Here is a 16479-nt window from a genome sequence, read left to right as displayed (position 1 = left end):
GTGAAGACCAGTCTGGCCTTGAACTCGCAAAGATCTTTTGTTTCTGCCCTTGGGGTGCTGGGATCAGAGGTAGGTGCCACCACACCCAGCCCAAGAGAGTTTCATGAGAAGAATATCTAGATGGAGTGCCCCTCCATTCTTCATTTCTGTGACAAAGCACACCTTAGCTTGGGGAGGTAACCCTGCTGGTGGATTGCTTGCCTAGTGTACCCAAGGCCCTAGGAGCTAGCCCTGGCCTCGCAAGAAACAAAACAAAACAGTTCCCTACAAGTTTACACAGTCCTTGTTTTGGGAGCTCAAGGGCATGGTGCTGGCCTCAGCATGGCTCCGGTGGGAACCTCATGTCTGACAGCCCTCACAGTGATAGGAATTCTGTGAAAGACAGATCGTATGCTGGAAGCAGGGAAGGGTTTCAGGCAAAGCTCAGGACTGTACGGCAGCACACTTGCTTTGAGCGACCAGCGTTCCCTTAGGAGGACAGGTTCCCCAGTGGCCCAAACACCTCCCGCCAGGCCCAATCTTGTTCAAGTTCCATCACCTCCCACAGCAGCACACCAGGGACTAAGCTTCCTACCCATGAATCCTCGGGGGATGTGCCACTTGTAAACCATAGCAGATGTCAAGTCAGATGGGATAGGGTTGGGGAAAGATGGTCCAGAGAGGCCAGTAGCAGGGAACCAGACAGGTTAGTCTTTCGGGGACTCTCCCATGGACAAAGTGTCCTTCGTTCAGGAAGAACGTATCAGGAGCCCTCTGAGGTGAAGCTGGGAACAGCCGGTCTTCAGGGAGGAGGAGAAAATACACAATTTTACTCTCCTCTGGGGAGACTTCTGACACGAGCACAGGAGACCTTCCTGGGAGGGTGAACTAAACAGAGCACAAGGCAAAGTGAACAAGATGCCAAGGAAGGAGCACCCTTGTGTGAGACAGAGGACTCAGTGGTAAAGAGCACTGGCTGCTCTTGCAGAGGACCAAGGTCCAAGTCCTAGCATCCACATGGCGGCTCATAACCATTTCTCACTCCAGTTTCAGGAAGCTAGAATGCCCTCCTTGACTAGTATGGGTCCCAGACACACAAGTGCTATACAGACATACACGAAGGCAAAACACACATACACATTAAAAAAAAAAAAAAAAGCCTCAGGTGGCAAGCAAGCCTCAGGATACGCGGTACCATACCACCTCATTCACAATAAAGCAAAATGCCTGCCTAACGAGTCCTCCTTTTTTGTTTAGTTTTGGTTTGGTCACGAGTGTCTGGAGCATGCCGAGTCTGAGTAACTCTCTGCCGTAAGCTGCACCCCAGCCTGAGAGCCAGCCTTTTATCTCAACACCTCAGAAAAACAATTACGCCCAGAAGTCTGCTCCTGTAATACCAACTCATGGGAGACAGAAGAGCGAGGATCAGCAGTTCCACAGCATCCCCAGCTGGCTGTTCTGGAACTCTCTATGTAGACCAGGCTGGCCACAAACTCACAGAGATCCACCTGCCTCTGCCTCCTGAGTGCAGGGGTTAAAGGCATGTACCGTTAGGTCTGGCTTTGCTTTGTGGTGTTTGTGTGTGTGAGTGTGTTTGTTTGTTTGTTTGAGACAGTTTTTCTCCGTGTAGCCTCGGCTGTCCTGGACTCACTTTGTAGACCAGGCTGGCCTCGACCTTTGCCTGCCTCTGCCTCCCAGAGTGCTGGGACTACAGGCGTGTGCTAGCTTGCTTTGTGCTTTTTAAAGGTTTAATTATTATATTTATCTGTATGTGCGTGTGCTTGCATGAGTTTATGTATACCAGATGTGTGCAGGAGTCCAATACGTCAGAAGAGGGCATCAGAGCCCTTGGAACTGGAGTTACAGGCAGTCAAAAGTTCCTATGTGGGTGCTGGAAACCAAATCCAGGTCCTCTGTAAGAGCAGTGTTCTTAACTCCTGAGCCGTCTCTCCAGTCTCACTGGAACACACTTGAAATCCCAGAACTTGAGAGATAGAAGCAGGAAGCTCAGAAGTCCAAGGTCATCTTCAGTTCTGTAGTGAGTCTGAGGCTACCCTGGGTTCCATGAGACCCTATCTAAAAGTGAAATTTAGAGGCAGAGGCTGGAGGATCTCTGTGAGTTCAAGGCCAGCCTGTGTAACAGTCTTTGCTGTCTAGAAAAAAAAGGGAAGACACACACAGAGAAACAGGGAAATACAGATCAAGATGATTTTTGCCTTTGGTAAGGATTGGGAGATGGGAAGGAGTGAGCTGGTCATGGAGTAGGGCTATTTCTGAGGAAGAGACCTTCAGCTAAGGGACAATGGTACTAACTTCAAGACACTTGGGATGGACTGTCCTGCCCCACCCACCTGCCTCAAGTGTTGTGATCTGTGTAGCCTGGGCCTGTTTGGCTTTCTTTGGTACCTAGAATCACAGTCTCACTCTGGGCTGCTCCAGGTAGACCAGCTTCAGAGACTATCTTCCTTCTAGAGCCTTCCCATGGAGTCTGAGCCCCAGCAGGGACAAAGAAAACCCCATTTCTCTATGCTCTGAGGGCCTTGGTCAGCTAGGTGGGTCTGGGACTGGGGGATCAGGTGGAGTGAAGCCACTGCTGAGAAGGTTGGCCTCCAGAAGACGCTCCCTCCTTTGGCAGGTAAGGTTCTATTTCTTCCCCGTATATTTAGGTGAAATATATCCGGCCCCTGGGGTGACAAAGGTGGGCATAATTCATTGCCTGAACAGTTGCTAAGAACCCACTCAGGGCTGGGGTGTTCTTTGGGTAATAGAGTGTTTGCCTAGCATACAAAGGCCCATGTTCAGCCCCCAGCACCAAAATCAACTGAACGTGGTGGCACACACCTGTAAACTCCAGTCCTCAGGAGGTGCAAGCTGGAGAATCAGAAGTTGGAGGCTGAGATGGCTTAGCTGATAAAGGCACTTACCACCAAGCCTGATGACCTGAGTTGCATCCCTGGGATACAGGTGATGGAAGGAGAGAGCTGACTTAAGTGACTTAATTAAGTTGTTCTCTGATCCCCACGTGCACTCCATGATCCATGAAGACGTACCTACACCCACACCCACACCCAGAGAAACAAATGTCATAGAAGGAAAACTTTAATAAGAAATTCAAGGTCATCCTGGGCCACAGACCAAGTTCATGTCCAGCCTGGGTGGTGGCGAGGAATGTGAAGAGGAGGCCAGGGTTTGGGCCCTGAGCTGGTGGATCCTGGTGTGGGATGTGCTCAGGTTCGAATCTGCTGTTCTAGGCCTACCCTCCACTAGGCATTAGGTTATAGGGAGGTGGCTGGTTAGGCCCCTGTACTCCCGAAGGGAAGAAGGGCAAACCACAGCAGGCACAAGGATGGAATCAGGGCTCAGTGTGGCCACTAAGCAGTAAGTCCCACCAGGTCCTGAGATGCCTCACTCCAGTCAAGTCTTCACGAATGGCCTCCTGGCCTTTAGTCCTGCTTTTGACCAACCTCCTGCCGAGGGGAGTGCTCCAGCATATACGGTGGCTGCTTTGAAATCTTCTTGTGGGACTGAGGGGCAAATGTTCTTCCTTTGGGCATTGCTTCCTGGATGTTTAGGACCTGTGGCTGTGGCAAGAGGCACTGGAGGTCCATCCAGAGCCTCAGAGAGAGGGTGGGGACAGACAGAGAGCACTGCACCTGCAGTGCATTCTACCCCGGAGAGGTTCTGTCCCTAGACACTCCATTTCTTATGTCCCTTATCCCCAACTGCTCCTGGAGCTTAAACAAAAGCCAGTAGGTATTTGTGTCCACTCCCCCACAGACAGGCATTCCTTATGGGAAGCAGTCACCGGAGGATGGCTCAGCAGGTAGAGGAACCTCCTGCGAAGCCCGATGACCTGAGTTCAAATCCCATGACCTACGTGATAGGAGAGAGCTAGTTCGCTCAAGTTGTCCTCCACATACATGTCTTGGCATGCTTGTCCAGTGTGCCCCTCCCCGTTTATTTAGAAGAGAGGAAGAAAGAGGGAAACAGGACACAAGATGTAGTAGGACCTAAGTTGCTGCCTGCATTCGTCTGTTCATGTGAGGGGCGGGGAGGGGAGGGGAAGGGAAGGGAAGCCAGGAAGGAGATGCTCATGTGGAGGCTGATGGAAAGGAGGGGGTACTCGTACATATGCATCTGTGTCTGCCCTTTTATCTGCACGTGCCCACACAAGCCTAAGGCCACGTCTCTGGAGCCCCCGTCTCTGGAGCTATTTTCCCAGACAACCTAAAAATAATTTCCATCTAAGGATTTGTGATCTGATGCGCAGGATGCTTGCCCAGCAGATACACTTTTCTACCCACATTTTAATCTAAGATCAACATCCAGTTCAAGTGAGTCTGCATTATTTATGCACAGTGGCGGCCCAGGCAGCCTGGAGTAAGTCTATAGGAGAATGGTCCTGCCAGAGTTGGTGGGGCGTCTCTATAATCCCAGTGCTTAGGAGGTCGAGGCAGGATGACTGCACAGCTTACACATGCGTGGGTTGGTGATGACAGTATGAAAAGGGGCCCTGTGGTCAGCAAGAGGTTCAGGAGGTAAAGCCCCCCCCTTTTTTTTAAAGATTTAATTTTTATTTGACATGCACCACGTGTGTCCCGGGTAGGCAAGGAGGTCCGAAGATGGTACTGGACCCCCTAAACTGGAGTTACAGATGAGTGTGAGCCACTGTGTGGGTGTCGGGAGCTAAATACAGGTCCTCTGCAAGAGCAGCCAGTGCTCTTAACAACAGAGGGAATAGACAAAGGATGGGAGAAGCAAAGGAAGTAAGAAGAGACACAATGCCTACCCCATCGACGTCACTGTGTGCCCCAGAACCTGGGAATATGTTCCAGATTCTGCAGAGATGATTAAAATAAGGACATTGGGTCTGGAGAGATGGCTTGGCAGTTAAGGCCACTGCGCCTCTTGCAGAGGACCGAAGCTCAATTCCCAACACCCAGGCTGGGTGGTCCACAACTGTAACCCCGGCTCCAGGCATCTGGCACCCTTCTCTGCTCCCACATGTACCCCACTCACTTGGGCATCCCTACACATACACATAAATGAAATGAAAAAGTAAGTCTTAAAAGGCTAAGGAGCTTAGTTAGGCCGGGCCTGGTGGCCAATACCTTTACTCCCAGCACTCTAGAGGCAGAGGCAGGCAGCTCTCTGTGAGCTTGAGGTCAGCCTGGTCTACAGAGTGAGTTTGAGGACAGCCGGGGTACACAGAGAAACCCTGTTTCGGGAAAAAAAAATTAAGGAGCTTAACATGGGTGACTGGTCTGGACTGCTCAGGTGAGACCCTTCTAGTCCCACGCCTATCCTGACCTCCCTTGTAACGCTTCTCCTGACTCCCCCGTTGCTCTATTCAATTCTTGACTGTGCCAAGTGCATTCCTACCTCGGGAACTTTGAACTTGCTGTTTCCCCTGCCTGCTCTTTTCATCACTCGGATCTCAGTCCAAACGAGAGCCGGCTCTCTGCTTCCAGAGTTTTGTCCTGGAGCTTTGAGTACACTCTGTTCTGCAGGACTGGGTTGGGGCAACAGGATGCAAGCTCCTAGCCTGAGCTGGCTGGCACCCTCCCCAGCTCAAGTCCCGCCCAAGGTTGCGGGATGGAGCAGAGTGCATGAGTCATCGGCCACAGACACAGTCCCCTTGTTGGAGAGACCTGACTAGTTATGTTGTGGCTAGCTCCAAGAGCCAAGGGCTCAGCTGAAAGGAGAGGTTAGGAATTTCCCCAGGCTGCTCAGAATCACACAGGTCCGGGAGGGAACCAGAGGGTGGTATTCCATAGACAATGCTTCGTAGACAATGCTGAATGCTCTCTGAAGACTGCTGTGTCCCTAATCCATGCTTGAGCAGGCTATGCAGGTATACCCAGCACTTACGGTGGTCTCACTATCCATTTAGCCACCCGCTACCTGCTAGCTATCACGTGTCTCACTGCAGGTCAGACCACCCTCCAAAGGCCTGCAGACTGTGCAGGGAGGCCAACTTACCTGCCAAGTCTACAGATTTACTGAGGAGGGAAGGGCTCAGAGTTGAGGTACATAGGGAAGGATGGGGGGGCAGGTGATGGTGGGCCCTAAGAGGCAGGGTAAGGGCGCACCACAGGGAGCAGAGCCAGCTTGGGTGTGTTACCTCCTTCAGGCTGCCGTAATGAAGTACCACCAAAAGGACGAGTTAGTCACAGACATTCATTCTCTCTGGAATCTGGAAGCCAGAAATCAGTGTTGACAAGGCCTCTTCCTTCTAATGCCTGAGTCAGGGGAGGATGCTTCTGTCTCTTCCAGCTTCTGGTTGCTTCAAGCATTCGTTGGCTTGTGGCCACATCTCTGTGGTTTCTGCCTTCATCACCACATGGCTGTCTTTTCTTCGTGCTTATGTGTTTCCTTCTCCTTTATCTGTATATACCCAGTCATCCTCCTCATCACTTTCATCTCTTTCTCCCTCCTCCTCCCCTCTTCATCTCTTCCTCCCCACTCCCCCTTCTTCTTGTTTTCTTTCTTTCTTTCTTTTCCAGTAGACTGTATCTCACCCTGTAACCCAAGCTGGCCTTGAACTTACTGCATATATTGTTTAGCCCAGATTGCCCTCAGACTCACAATCCTCCTGCCTCAGACTTCTGAGTGCTGGGATAACAGGTCCACTGCACCGCTACCCTCAGCTTCAAATTTTCCTGTTTTTATAAAGATACTCGTCATATGAGATAGGAGCCCACTCTACTCCAGCGATCTCACTTAATTATTAAGTTGGCAAAGACCCTGCTTCCACAGTCCTTACAGGTACCAGTGATTAGGACTTCAGTACATCCCCTTACAGGGTGGCACACTGGGACACAACGGAGCAAAAACAGTGAGCAAAGGCCCGAAGGATAGAGCTCAGGCCAGATGACTGGCTATTTCCTTTTCATGCACAACTTAAAAAAAATGTATCCCAGATGGCCTCACACTCACCATCCTCCTGCCTCAGCCTTCTGGCATTCATCATCCTATCTAGCTCAGCAGCTTTCCTTTCTCAGTTGGTGTAGTGGTTTGAATAAAAATGGCCCCCATAGGCCCATAGGGAGTGGCACTATTAGGAGTTGTGGCCTTGGAGTAGGTGTGGCTTTGTTGGAGGAAGCATATCTCTAGGCGGTGGGCTTTGGGGTCTCAGAAGCTCAAGCCAGGTTGGTTGGCTCACTTGCTATTCCTGCTGCCTGCCAGTAGAGTTGTAGAACTCTCGGTTGTCTCCAGCACCAAGTCTGCCTGCACACTGCCATGCTTCCTGCCATGATGACAATTTTAACCCTCTGGAGCTGCAAGCCAGCCCCAGTTCAGTGGTTTCCTTTAATAAGGGTTGCCATGGGCATGGTGTCTCTTCACAGCAATAGAACTCTAACTAAGACAGTTGGCAACCTAGGTCTCCAGGGAACCCCTCTGATGCTAACATGGCTATGTGGGTGCCTGCCTCGAGTGAAGGTCCACTTCATCCACTGCACTGTGCGCAGGTATGCATTTTCCCCATAGTTCCTTGCATCCTCCTAGAATCCCGTGTCAAGCCTGGCCTTAGAAGCCTTGCATCTGGCCCCTTGGTCAGATTCTAATTACCTTTCACCGTCCCTGCCCAACTTCCCACCTGGTCTGGGATGTTGTCACCAGAGGGTGCACACCGAGGCAAAGCTATCCAGGACTCAGCAGCTCCTGATTGCTGGGTGGGCTTTTGTGTTCTGGATCCCTCCTATGGTTTCCCTCCAGCCAATTAGAGCCCCACAGAGTCCCCTTGGGCCCCACCTTGACCAGGGCTACAGTGGATTACAAGCCAGCTGAAGGAGCCCTGACCCAACCATCTCCCTTACCTGCCTGTCTCTGTCACCCCACAAAGGCTTATGCCCTGGGAGTAGCTAGGCATTTCCCCTTCAGGAGCTCAACAGACTATTGACAGCAGGTTCAAGTTTTACAGGAGAACTGCCACCCAAGCTAGGGATGGGCTAGTCTGTGGGGCTTTGTCCAGAGTCGGCAGGCTCTGAGGTGAGGGAAGCCTGGCCTGGCAACTGGAGAGGTCTCAAACCTCCTTGTGGATGCCTGCATCTCTGGGGCTCTCCCTCCCTCCAGCCCTCTCTCCTCATATGCACCATCCTGGCTGGAGATCAGCCCTAGGTGCACTCCGAGCCTCTGGCTGTTGGTGGCCTTTGGACTGGGGAAGATACAGCTCACGGGGCCCCATGCCAGGCTGGCAGTCTGGGAGAGGCTCTCTGCAGCACCCACAGGGCAGTCCCACGGGGACTTCAACCAGCCAATCCTGTTCCAGCTTCTCTTGCCGGGAGGTGGAGCTCAGAGCTGGGCCTGGAGGAGGTTTGGGCAGGGACAGAGCACAGGACAGACCTGGCTGCAGGCACCATGTGGCCACTTGCCCTCAGCCCACGCGTGTGGGGCTGTGGAGTTTGGCCTCTGGGTGGAGGCCCCGGCTACTCCTGCGTCTCTGGAGTGGAACACAGTGAGGCATGCTCACCACTAGATGCCCCAGGGGCTCAAAGTCTCATTTAGGAGGGTGAGCCAGCCATGTCCAATACAGAACTATTTCAGGGCTGAACCGCTAGTCTAGTCTGGGGATGCCCAAAATAGACAGTTAGTAGAAACTAGTGTCTTCAGGAATGGTTAGGGTCCCAAGGCTCCTGATGTTTGGTACAGTCCTAAGTGGGGTGTCAGAGGTTAGCCTCGGCCCCTGCTCCCCATTTCTTCCCCTTCTCCAATCTAAGGCTTGGCTTGCTCAGCCACCTAGATGTCCTGAGGCTGTGGATGCCTCTGGAACATCTCTGCTAACAGCTTCTAGGTAACAATCACACAGCTGCCACAAGCAAAATGCTTCCTAGATGAATGGCTTTGTAGGAGGCTTCGTGGTTCCTAGGAGAGAATGAGTTCCCAGGGCTTTGAACCTGCTGCTCAGATGGACAAGCCATCTCTGCACCTGGCAGGAGCCTGTTCAGGAGACCAAGCTGAGACATTTGGGTTGACTTCTTTCTTCAGCATCGTCCATCTTGCCCTTCTCCTAGGAAGCACTCTACTTTAGGGCCATTTACTTTACCACACAGGGCCCAGAGGGAAGCTTTTGAACCCATCCGTTTCTTGCAGCCTTCTCCTGGCCTTAGGCCAGGCCTGGCTTCCGAGACCTTGAATTCAGCTCCTCAGATGGTATCAATCTCAGCTGGGTTTGGCTGTCTCCCAATGGCATGGAGCGGACTAACCAGCCCCTGGTGGGCTTGGTCCTCTACTAAAGACGGTAAGCCCTGTTGTGCCTTTATTATCTCCTCCCCCTGTGCCTGGAGTTTGTGGTCCATCTTGAGTATGGCATCCATGCTAAGCGTGAAACACATACAGGGACAGCCAAGGCACACCCTTGAAACGGGAGGGGCTGCTTGCTTGGCATTGTATTGGTATTAATACCCCAGCCCAGCAAACCTGACCTCTTCTTAACGCCCTATGTAGCATCTTGAATGCTGGGATTCCAGGGGTGTGTCACCATGCCTGGTTAATGGACTGAGGACTGAACCCAAGCAAGCAGCCTACCAATTGACCCATATCCACAGTCACCCAGACACTAAAACATTTGTATTCCTCGTGTGTGTAATGTGTGTGCACACTCATGCGTGTTGAGTGCGGGTGTGCCTGTGTTGTGCTGCGCCATTGTGTGTATGTGTATGGTGTCTATTTGTCAGAGGACAATTGTGGGTGGCAGTCCTCCTGGGCTATCTGGTCTACCTTCCAGGGATTCTCCTGTCTCTGTGTTTCTGCCTCCGTTATTACAATTCCTTCCCTTGGGAAGATTTCCGGCATCTTCCTGGCAAACAAGGTCTGCTCCTTCTCTAAAGGTCCCAATGACAGACAGCCAAAGTTCTCTCTGTGGAATCCATGAGGTATTTTGGGCTTTTCTTACTGAAAGGGCTGTGGGTGCTCCTCCCTGCTGCAGGCATCACCTGAAAAGCTTTTGCCCAGCAGGAATGAGCCCCTCCCCCGCCCCCGTTTTTTCCAGAACTATATACTCTAGCTCCTATCCCTGGCCACTCTATCCTCAGCCCACAACAGGTTGGTGTTGGTAAGATGGCTCAGTCAGAAAAGGTGCTTGCAGCCAAGCCCAAGGACTTGAGTTTGATTCCTGGGACCCACACATTGAAAGGGAGAATGGACCCCTGAAGGTGTCTTGTGATCAGCATGTGTGCATAAATAAATAAGACGATAGAAGCAACAGGTGCTATGATTACTGTGATTAGGATAGATTTGCATACACAACTGGGAACAGGGAGCTGGATACTCAAGTGAGGATCTCCTGACCCTCCCCACCCCCTCCGGCAAGCTCAGTGGGGGTGATCTGTTGCAGGGGCACAGGTGAACTCCCCTCGATGGCAGGAGAGCTGCAATTACAGATTTGTGCTGCCACGTCCAACTTTATGAGTGTTGACCTCAGGGCCTCATAGCTGTACACCAAGCCAAGGCCTCAGCCCCCTAAGCCACCTTTTTAATTACTTTCTGGGTATATGCCTGTGGACACCCCTGAGGCCTGTAGAGGGTGTCAGACCCTCTGGAAAGGGAGTTCCAAGTGGTTATGAGTGCTGGAAACTGAACCTGGGTTCTCTGCAAGAGCAGCAAGTGCTTTTAACGGAGCCATTTCTCCAGCTCACTTCCTAACTTCTTAATACTCTCTGATGTCCTTTGAAGAGGACACTCCTTCCAATCCCTAAGCTTGCTTTCCCTCAGAAGCTCATGCCTTCTCTTAATCCTGCTGTAAAACTGCATTCTGACCCTGGAGTCAATGGTGGCCCCACCTGGGTAGCTGTGTGAGTGACATTCCTCAGGTACCTAACTCTCTGGAAGTAATGACCACCGGTATCTTAAAAGTCATTGTGAGAATCAAAGGCTATCACCCAGGGGCTGGGAATATTGCAAGTCCCTGTCCTTCCACCCCTCCCCTCCCCTCCCCCCATGCTGGGGATGGAACTCAGGGCCTCCATGCTGTGCAGACACTCTATCCTCAGCCCACAACAGGTTGGTGTTGGTAAGATGGCTCAGTCAGAAAAGGTGCTTGCAGCCAAGCCCAAGGACTTGAGTTTGATTCCTGGGACCCACACGTTGAAAGGGAGAATGGACCCCTGAAGGTGTCTTGTGATCACCACATGTGTGCATAAATAAGTAAGACGATAGAAGCAACAGGTGCTATTACTGTTATTGCTGGGAGGAGGTGCTTTAAGCCTGCCCCTCCAGGGCCTCTCCCTTCATGCTCCACCCCACCCCCCAACCTCCTGACACTATCTTTCCTGAGCCTCCTCAGTCTGTACTGGAGTACCTGCTCAGCTTCTGTCCCGAAGCTGGGGACAAGGATGTTTGCAAAAGCATGCTTTGTCTCGGCTAAACTTGGGAGTCTCCTGGAATCCAGTACCCTCTCACTTTGCTCATATTTTCACTCTTGACAAAATTTTGAGAATCAGAATTCTGTGTTAGCAGCCAAAGCTTAGAGACAGAGAGGGTGAGGGAGTCACCGAAAGCCACACAGCTGGGGACACATCAACCCACTCCTCACACGTGCATGACCCCGTGGCTCTTGCTTTATCAGACACTCTCACTCTGGAGCTTTCCTTTCTGGAGAAAACAGAAAACAAAGTTTGGAGCCAGACACTGGGCCCGAAGCCTGGGCTCTGGGGCCGACCCACACGCCACAGAAACCTTACCGAAGCTGATGATTCAACTTCCTGCCTATTGAGAGGGCCCTGACCACAGAGGTTTCCTTGCTGGGAAGAGAGGGCAGCTCCCTGCGGAGGGCAAGCTGTGATGGGACAAGGCCCCACCACACAACTCAAGGACCCAAGGAACTGGCAGTGTGTGGGCAGACCCCAGAGGGCCATACTAGAGACCTGGCTGTCTCCTGACGCCTGGTTCCTCTGAGTTAACAACTACCAAATAGGGTGACCAGCTGTCTGCTCTGCCTGGTACTGCCCTGGCTTTAACACCTAAAATCCCAACTCCTAGGAAATCATCTGTCCGGGGCCAACCGCAGCTACTGGCCACTGTATCACCACCCATGACTTATGGGCTGTGGTGATTGGCACTCTAAACCCCATGACAGAGCATTCTAGAATAGAGAACTGACAAACTATGGCCCGAAGACCACATTTGGCCTACCCCAGGGCATTTATTTATTTATTTATGCATTTATTTTTATAGCCCATAATCTAGGAGCAGTTTTCACTGTTTTGTTTTGAAGACTAGATCTCTTGTAACCTAGGCTGGTTTGGAACTCATTATAGCCCAGGATGACCTTGAACTTCTGCTCTTTCTACCTGTGTTGGTTAGTTTTTGTTAGCACAAACTGGAGTCACCCGGGAAGAGAGAATCTCAGTTGAAGAATTGCCCCCATCAGATTGACCTGTGGGCATGTCTGTTGGATGGGCCCAGACCACTGTGGGGTGCGCAGGCTCTGAGCGGATGGTCCTGGTTGTATAAGAAAGCAAGTTGAGCAAGACATGGAGAACAAGCCAGTTACCAATGCTTCTCCACAGCATCTGCCTCAGCTTCTGCCTTGAGTTCCTACCTCGGCTTCCCTGTTTGATGGACTGGAGAGATGGCCCAGTGGTTAAGAGCATTAGCTGCTCTTCCAAAGGATCCTGGTTTGGTTCCCACTACCCAGATGGCGGCTCTCAACCACCTGTAAGTCCACTCCCAAGGGACCTGAGGCTCCATTCTGCCTTCCAGTGGTAACAGACACGCACAATAGACACAGAAATGCATGCAGGCGAAACACCCATACACACAACATAAAAATAAGAATGCTTACTGCAGCTGGGTGTGGTAGCACTCACCTTCAATCCCAGCACTGGGGAGGCAGAGGCAGGCACGTCTCTGTTGTGAGTCTGAGGCTAGCCTGGTCTACCAAGCAAGTTCCGGGTCAGCCAGGGCTGCATAGTGAGACTGTCTCAAAACAAAAACAAAAACAACAGAAAAAGTGCTGACTGCCCTTGCAGAGGACCCAGGGTCAGTTCCCACACCCACATGGTGGTGGGAATCATGGTAACTTCAGTTCCATGTGACGCCCTCTTCTGGCCTCCTCAGGCGTCAAGCATGTGTATGGAACACAGACATATCTGCAATCAAAGCACTCAAACATGTAAAATAAAAATAAACATATTTTTTGAAAAAGTTACATGAAATTCAAATTTCGGATTCAGCACACATGAATAGGAGACCTAGTTATGCTAGTCATTTGCATATGGTCTCTGCTGCTTCCACTCACGTGACTGAGTCCCCACAGGTCAACCGTCAGGACTCATGAGCTACAAAGCCAGCGTGACTCCCCGGCTCACCCTTTCTGCTCTAGAACCCTGGTTCTAGATCAGGGCAGAGGTGTGTGTGTGAGAGAGAGAAGGCAGTGTAACTTAGAACACTCCAAGCTGGGCAGGAGAACTGCTGCAGTTGTGCTGGCACCTAGAGCGGCCAAGGTCGTGCATGAGCTGCAATGCAGGACCCAGGCAGCAGTCTCCTCTGTGACTCAACTTGCCTGTCCATACAATGGACTGAAGGGAGAGCAGTAGGAAGCCGTCCTCTCCGGTTTCATGGTCTAGACTTCTAGGCAGACATGCCTCTCCTCTCCAACCAACCATCCACATACAGGGACGGCTGTGGGACCGATCAGGACACAACCCTGGATCTCTTCATCCCATTGGGTGGCTGTCTATAGGGCTTGAGAGCAGAAACTTCATCCCATTCAGACGTCCCTCAGGGATCCCGAAGAATTCATGGCGCACTTGACATCCTTAGGGCCTCCTGCTGTTGGAAGCTTCCAAGGCTCCCTCTTTCTGTTGTATCTGGTCACGGGGATGGGAGTATTCGCCCTGAAAGCAGGTGTAGATGGGCCACAGTCCAGCACCTCCTCCCCCATCCCTGGAAACCTGTCAGGTGCCCAGACTGCCTGCCCTGAGTGCCGGCAAGCAGAGCTGAGCCAGCAGGAAGTAGACAAGCTTTGAGAGTTCAAACAGCAGAGAGAGACTGGGCTCAAGGCCAAGGCCAACCCCTCCACCCATCCTGCCTTCACTCTACCACAGGTGCACTCTCTCTTTATCTCTCCCCACCCCCATCTCAGTCTCTCTCCCTTCCTCCTTTCTTTAGACAGTCTTACTACGTAGTCCAAGCTATCCTAGAACAAGTTGTCTGGCACAACTGTGAACATATGCTCCTTTGGCCTCCAAAATGCTTTTCCAGAGCATTGAAAGGCCTATGGGGAGCCAACCTCTGCTGAGCCTCCTTAGTGCCAGGACAAGCCCTCTTCAGATGCTTCTGTATTCCCCTAGGACTGTGACCTAGGTCACCTCTCTCTTTTCCTGTGTCCCAGAACTCTGCTTCCTGACCTCAGGTTTGAGTGCTTGAGAGAATCAAGGACAACAGAGGTTGACACAGGTTGAACTGCATTGCCCTAATGCTGGGTTGTCCCTGGAATTCCTGCATGAAGTGGCTTGGGCAACAGAGGCTCTGTGTGTGTGTGTGTGTGAGTGTGTGTGTGTGTGTGAGAGAGAGAGAGAGAGAGAGAGAGAGAGAGAGAGAGAGAGAGAGAGATTTACTTATTTTATGTGTACGAGTGTTTTGCGAACAACCTGCATGCCTGCCTGACAGAGGAAGTCAGAAGACGACAGTGAATCCCTTGGGACTGGAGTCAAAGATGGTTGTGAGCTGCCATGTAGGTGCTGGAAATGGAACCCAGGTCATCTGGAAGAGCACCTAGTGCTCTGAACAGATAGATAGATAGATAGATAGATAGATAGATAGATAGATAGATAGATGTGTGTGTGTGTGTGTGTGTGTGTGTGTGTGTGTGTGTGTGTTTGAAGACAGTATCTCATGTTCACACTACACGGGTGTGCCCTCACACCCAGCTTAGATGAAATTTAAAAATGAAAGAAAAATTATTTTTTGAGCCAGCCATAGTGGGGCAGGCCTTTAGTCCCAGCCCTGGGGAGGCAGAGACAGGCAGATCTTTGTGAATTTGAGGCTAGCCTGGTCTACCTAGTTCCAGGACAGTCAGACATACATAGTGAAACCCTATCTTGCAAAAACAAATAAACCAAACCAAAACAGAATTTATTTCCGTGTCTGAATGTTTTGTTCGCGTGCCCTGTGTGCATGCCTGGTGCCCCAAGAGGTCGGGAAAGGTTGTTGGAGCCCCTGGAACTGGCACGGCCTCCACTTGTGGGCTGCCATGTCAGTGCCAGGAATTGAACCCAGGTTCTCTGCCAGAACAAGTGCTCTTACCCTCTGAGCCGTCTCTCCAGGCCTCTTAAGTGCACTTTTTAATTGAAGTATAAATACACACAGAAAACGCGCAAAATGCTGCAATCCTGCCACCTCTCCCGTAGGAGCGGAAACAATGCCTGCGGCCCAAGGCTCCTGTGCTCTCTTCCAGTCACATCCCAAGGGCGGCCATTGTTTCGGACTCGGCCACCACAGAGAAGCTCCGTCTATTTTTGAACTTTGTCAATGGAACCTTATAGTACGGGCTATTTTTATGCCCGGCTTCTCTTCACTCGTGTTGTGGAGGATAAAACGCTTCGCCCAGCCTCCTGCTATATTCTGTTTTTATGACTATATCACTATTTATTCATTCCAGGGCTGATGGGATCCTGGGTTGCTGCCAGCTTAGGCTGTGACACATTGTACATGTTTTTTTTTTTTTTTTTTTTTTTTTTTTTTTTTTGCGGGGGAGGGGTTATGACAGTGTGCCTCTCTGCCAGACATACATAGTTAGGAATGAACTGTTGGGGAAAGGGGGTTCCCTGCGTTTAACATTGGAGGTGAGGGCTAAATATTTTACACAGGGTGGGGATGGGGTCAGCTCATTGCTTTTATGATAGGCTGAAACTGCAGGTGAGGTCATTAGAGTGGTTTGTGTTAGCAGAGAGGCAGCTTCTCAACCTATTTCTTCCTTCTTTCCTCCCTCCTTTAAAGACAAGGTTTGTTGATCCTGAATTTGCTACGTAGCTGAAGATGACCTTGAATTCCCGATCCTAGCTTTTTATGGCCACCATCCCCGTTTATTCAATGGTGGGAATCTAACCCAAAGCCGTGTGCACGCTAGGCAACTACATCCACAGATCACGTATTTATTTGTTTGTTTGTTTATTGAAACAGGGTCTATGTAGCTCTGGCTCTCTGGGACTCACTCTGTAGACCAGGCTGGCCTCAGACTCACAGAGATCCGCCTGCCTCTGCCTCCCGAGTGCTGGGATTAAAGGTGTGTGCTACCACGATCAGTCCCACCCTTTTCGGCTTTTCAGTTTTGGCAAATACTGGCCAAAGCGTCATGAGACCTCTCCTCTGAAGACGTGAACAGCGGTCTTAGATCAGGCACCACCCACAAACCAAATAAGCTGCTTCACTGGAGCCCGACTCTGTGAATCAATGGGTTTATTGGGCTTACGTATAGGGGCCTGGGTGAGGGGTTGGACGACTCAAAAACAGTCACGAAAAGTCCCATCCTGGCTTCACAAAGCTGCATCTGTCTTC

Source organism: Meriones unguiculatus, chromosome 11, assembly GCF_030254825.1.
Source record: "Meriones unguiculatus strain TT.TT164.6M chromosome 11, Bangor_MerUng_6.1, whole genome shotgun sequence".
NCBI classification, from domain to species: Eukaryota; Metazoa; Chordata; class Mammalia; order Rodentia; family Muridae; genus Meriones; species Meriones unguiculatus.
The sequence above is the reverse complement of the archived record's forward strand: the minus strand, read 5'-3'. Positions refer to the sequence as shown.